Raw genomic sequence first — 6,000 nt, 5'->3', positions numbered from 1 at the left:
GGGAAGAATTGCATTTTCACAATTTTTTTGAGGGCTTGGGTTTTAACGTTTTCACTGTGCTCCCCAAACCTTTATTCTTTGAGATGGTACGATAATAGGGATGCCAAGTTTATATATATTTGTGTTTAATACAAAAAATGAACCCCCCCCCCCCCTTCCAGAAAACCCCTGCCTTGTACGGAGTGGACTCAGCCCTGAATGGAAACCTTGGATGGACAAGTAGTTGCCAAAGTAGAGAATTGTCAGTAGGGATGAGTGACCCAAATTTGGCAAACCTAATCGGTAACACACCCGATTTAAATCCTGGCAATGCCACTGTAACATTGATAATGCTGGCACCGATCGCAGGTGTTACCGGTGGTGGGCAAGAGGACGGGTGAGGCCAAACACGGGGCTAGGACCACGGTTCTGCTTCAAGATGGAGCCTAGCTCAGGAAGGAAAAGCTGTTCTGGGTAATGAGTCTTGTTATAAATATCTGTTACATAAGATACTGGTAGTTTTTTTACATTACCATATATAGCTGAGCTGGGTCCAGGCAGAGAATGTAGGTCTGACCAGGGTGTTATTATTAACTGTGACATTCTTACCACTGTCACTTTACAGCTGCTACACTCAGCAGACACCACATCCAGAATTAGAAGATTATGTCTCTTCAGATGAGATTGACTTTGTATTGCCTACAGTGCTCTAGTATAACAGCAGTAAGCGCCAAGTCCCTGCTGAGTAACTGGTGCGCCCCTGTGGATTTACACATTAAAGGGAAGTACCACTTTGACACGTTTGCATTTCATAACTGTTATATCAGGATTCCACTTTCAGCAACTTCTCACAACTTCTACTTTTATGCTGAAAGTTAAGCTAAAACTTAGCTGTACTTTTTCTGTATTCATTTTGACCACCGAGAGAGATATATACACTGGGGCAGGACACTCCTAGTACATGCCAACATTTGACCATAGGTGGCAGGGGGATGGTGCGATTTTTTTTTTTTTTTTGCCCCGATGTGTTTTTGGTTATGATCAGCACGGCCTGATACAACAGGTTTAGGTTTCGGTCAAGGTGGCAGATATTTAGGTCTGTGGCTCCGAGGAGAGCTGTTGCAAGGACATGTGTTAGATGGAGAACCATTAGGACCGATACCACCACAACGCTGTAACGGATGAGGCCCACTTGTTCCATCATAATAACCCCACAGGCATCCTGACCCCAATTCCCATCTGACCTTTTGTGGACATTTTTAATCTGATCTTGTCTTTGTTTGGGTTTTGTATTATTACAGTTTTTGATTTCATGACATGTTCTTATAGATATTTTTATCCTTTTCTGGTAAAAGTGAAGTTTCAGTTGTCACCATTTTGTTGTTCTGCTTCATTGCATTATTGAGAAAGTGAATGGGGTTACATTGTAACCCAGTGTGAGGGTCAAACCTACAAGTTGAACATGCAATTATTTGTCAAACAAGGAAAAAAAATTTTTTTTCAGCTCACCCGCTATAGTAGCCATGCGTTGAAAGCCGGTGCACAATGAATCCAGCAATCAGGTGGGTATAAAGCAGGCCTTTATACCCGCCTGGTTGCTGGATTCATCGTTTCACTTGCTGCATGCAATAATTTGTCAGTACTGGGTGCTGTCACCAAAAATAGTTGTGCAGCCAAAGCTTAATGTGTATGTTTGGCTCAGCCATAAAAAATATCAGAAAAGTACTGAGACTGTAAAGTCCTCCTTGCATAGTTATAGACAGTTCTATCCTTTTAGAGGATGTACGAGGCTTCTCCCCTCTGCAGGCGGTTTCCCTATGCACTGTGCAGTGTGAAGTGGATTAATGACATGGGGAGGATCTGTTGATATGTGAAATGACTTTATAGTGAGTAAAGTGGTCCTTACCAGGAGGCCTCCCTCTGCGATGACTGACTTCCTTCTGAATGTTCTTTCTGAAGCTTTAAGCCTTTGAACAAACAATACTGGAAATTTCTCTTTACACATAATCAGTCTTCACAGAAATGTAGAATATTACAATCAAGTCTGGACAAATTATGTATCATAAAAAAACAGCAACCGCAGGCTCATTTGCATAATTTTTAAGCCTATTTTTGTGAAAACGGCTCAATAAACGAATTGCGGATCCCGCCAGATGAGGCACACCAGCACGTAAGTGTGCTTAGTTTATAATCCTTCATACTGGTGGTAGATTTCCTTTAAAGGGGTTGACAAACCCTCCATCAAAAAATAAAAATCAAACAGCTCCTAAATGTCCATTTGGTCCAGGGACATCACTATACCCCCCATATGCTGGTGACATTGTGTTCCATGTCAAGGGACCTCGGCAGCCTATAAAGCAGTCGTAACCAGAATTTCATGTTCATCATTTTTGGTGGCCAAGTTTTTTTTCTTTAATGTGCTTTACTTTATCTATAGCCTCGGGTACACCCACATGTGCATTTTGTGGGACACAAGCAAAGGGACATTGATTAAAGTAATGCCCCCCCCCCCCCCATTCCATTCATCAGCAACTGCTTTTGGTATGGGGTGTGCAATACTAATTCCCTAAGAGGGGTACACAAGGTGCTTTTATTGCAACTGTAGACAGTCCCTGTTATTATGAAGAAAGTCAAAACCACTCAAAATATCAAATCAGGCAGAGGGATAATACTTCTGACATTATACCCCTGAACCCTATCTGCCCATTCGCAGTGCAGAAGTGGGGAGTCAAGGAGTTTGCCAATTTATCTCCACTAGTATTAGCCTGGATAGCTGAAGACAGAGGTCTTTAGGGTTCATTCAGACCTTCAGTTTTTCAGATGCAGTTTTTGATGTCCAAACCAGGAGTGAAGTGAAAGAACAAAAACAGTTACTCTCAATAATAAGTGCTCACAAACTATGACCCACACCTTCCTTTTGCTTCAAAAACTGAAATATAAACGTACGACTGCACCCTCAAACTTCCATACATCCTTGTATAGTATGGATTCTTTTAGCTCAAAAATTCACGTGAATAAAAAAAAAAAAAAAAAAATTAAATACAACCGTATTCTGTATGTTAAAAATAAGGTGAACGTGGTCTGCTGGGTGTTGTCCGGTACAAAGCCAGCTGAACACTAAAACTAAAAGAAAGATGAACAGAATCTAATCATTTTGATTGCCCAGAATTCCTACCTGTGGATTTTCCCATCATCCTTTGTGAGGATATGACATTATAGAAATTCCCTTTTTTCCTCGTTGCTCTCCATCATTTTGCAGACAAGAAAGCAGTCATGGTCTTAAAGACAAAACTTGGCCTGTGGAAGGAAATGGCTCTACTGGCAGGTGCACCCGACAATGAAAACCAACAAAGGAAAAACCTTTGTACCATAAAGAAAACTTGTATGAATACGTGTACCATCAATTCCCAGTAAATGACTATTTCATTACAATGATTTCCCAAGCTAATATTAAGTGACAGAAGGCGGCAATAAAGAAATAAAAGACTCAGTCGTGTAGCAAAATGTACAGCATTTATTCACATACGGACAAAAAGGCACAATTCTACGTAGTATCAGAGCTGGAAAAATAAAGCTGTATTTTACTAGCTTATAAATATTTAAATAAAAATAGAAATGGACAAAAGCAGTGAAAGCAAGTTCAGCAGGTTACAGAATGAAAGGACATGGCCATATTCCTCCATATTCACCTGTACATCTACAAGGTGACCAAACAGAGGCTGGTCAATACATGAGGCTGACACATAGAAATACCAAGCTCTTAGGGGAAAATATCCTTCATTACGTCTCACCATATTGGGACATTGTATTACTGTATGTCCCCCGTGATCCACCAATGTAACCAGTACTGATCCAAAGAGACTCCAGGCTCCTTATCAGGATGAATGGTGGGAGTGCAGGAAATGAGTGATAAAACTAGTAGCTTCCTCTATGGCCATCAGTTGTTACAAATTGATCCGTTTGGATTCAGGGAGACCTAAATGACCCAGCGTGGAGAGATGGACCCAAACTAAGGATAAAGTAGTTTAATGGCTGAAATTGTGTAAAGCTCCTGCATATCTGACCAATGGCCACACATCCCTGGACATATTGTACTGCACAGTACAGTAATACTGCAGTAACAATCACTCACAGCAATTCATTGAAGCTTGGCTCCACATTTACTCTCGTCTACCACATGGACCTTCTGTTGTAAAAGTGGAGTGAAAGGATATTTTAATAACCTCTGTAATTTTATATTATACTATTGGCTTTAGCTCCTGGAGTGTCAATTCTTATTGTGTCTTGCTATGTAACAGGAATGGCTATGCTGTAACTGGACCAAACACTGGCACAATAGATCATTAAAGGGGATTTACCATAAATACCACTTATCCAAAAACAAAATGGATAGGCAACAAGTGTCCCCCATGCCCCATAGTCCACATACATGACTACCTCTCCATTCACATAACATGAGACTAATGGAAATACTCGGGGAGGAGTCCTCAGTCCCATAGAAGTGAATGTTGGTGCACGAGCATCTTTTCTCATGCATCAGGGACCAGACCTCCAGCAATGGGATACCTGGGATTACTAGTGTAAAAGCCCTTTAATGGCCGTTTAATATACGGAAGTTGATAAAATGAAAATGTCACAGTTTCAAAGTTTATCTCAGGGAGGGAGAAAGATTTGGAGAAGATTGTAGGCTTTTACTAATGGAAAACCACCGGGGCAAATGTAATCTCTTCATTCTTCATGGTGCAGGGCCCGAGTAGGACTCATTCTCATTGTATTCCTAGAACCTGGAGTCCTGCACAATGTATAATTCAATGAATCGTCTGAATTCTAGTAAATTTAGAGCAGCCCATTGTTTCCTCTGGCAAGCTAAAACGTTTGCTGTAAGAACCGTGTACGGGTAACAAATCCATGGAAAAAAACGGAAAGGGCTTAAAGAAATTAGCATTTAGACCCCTTTAGACCCAGTTCAAAAATTGGCTAAGTAAGCGTTAACAAAATTGGTCTATTCCGATCATTGTCCCCTGCACACTGTACTTCTATGCACAATACTGTAATCTTTGTGTCAACTGAGGACATTGCCCGGGGAACAATATCTCTAGAGTGTTTTATGCACTCTCTTACTTCTGCCAATGGACCTGCTTGTTGTGGGCCCAACCGTCCTTCACATCTGCACCCTCCTGTCATCTCCACAGACAACAGAACCTGCACTTCTCTACCAAGACACAACATCCCATAAGAGTTCTGTGGAGCTACGAGTAGGACTAGGTCTGACATTTATTGCAGGAGTTGAGGATCACTATACAAGTTTCCTAGGCAGCCCACAATCCGGCTAGGGTTGGGTTAGGTGGTGGAGGGTGGAATATGCGAGCAGAAAGATGGAGTGCAAGCTGCCCCCTATATGCAAAGAATAGGACACAGACATTTTTTGTATGTACAAAGACTCATATCCATGAAAACTGGAAAAAATAATATTTAGGAGTCTTGGCATCTACATTAATAGATGAAGGGCACACTGGAAAATCTGAATCCTATCTTCTAATTGTATCTATTGGAAGCACTCTAGTGGGCAGATACATCACAGCATAGCGTTCCTATGAAGCCTCTTGTATTCTATACAATGTACATGATATACCAGCCAGCATTATGACCAAGTCACTTCTTCATAACATTGGAAGAAAAGCAGATAGATAAGGCAAAGGTTCCTAAACGCGACAACTCACAATAGTGCAAATTAATGATGCAAGTCATAAAGTGTCAAAAACAAGTTGCATCTGGCAAGTCTATGAAATGGCTTTGGAGACGAGAACAAGAGTTTTCAGTTCTGCTAGAAATGTACTTAATAATTTCATCTTTTATCAAAGTAACTGAACCTGCCCCCCCTAACCCCCTGCCCCGAAAAAACAAAAAAAAAACATTTAGAAATTACAAATCGATGTTAGCAATAACAACCAGCAGCTCCAGGGACACTAGTGGTAGTGTCCACGCTCCTGGACCTTCAACCAATGTGACCTTCTCATAGGT

The sequence above is a fragment of the Engystomops pustulosus genome, chromosome 1 (genome assembly GCF_040894005.1).
Source record: "Engystomops pustulosus chromosome 1, aEngPut4.maternal, whole genome shotgun sequence".
NCBI lineage: Eukaryota > Metazoa > Chordata > Amphibia > Anura > Leptodactylidae > Engystomops > Engystomops pustulosus.
The sequence above is the reverse complement of the archived record's forward strand: the minus strand, read 5'-3'. Positions refer to the sequence as shown.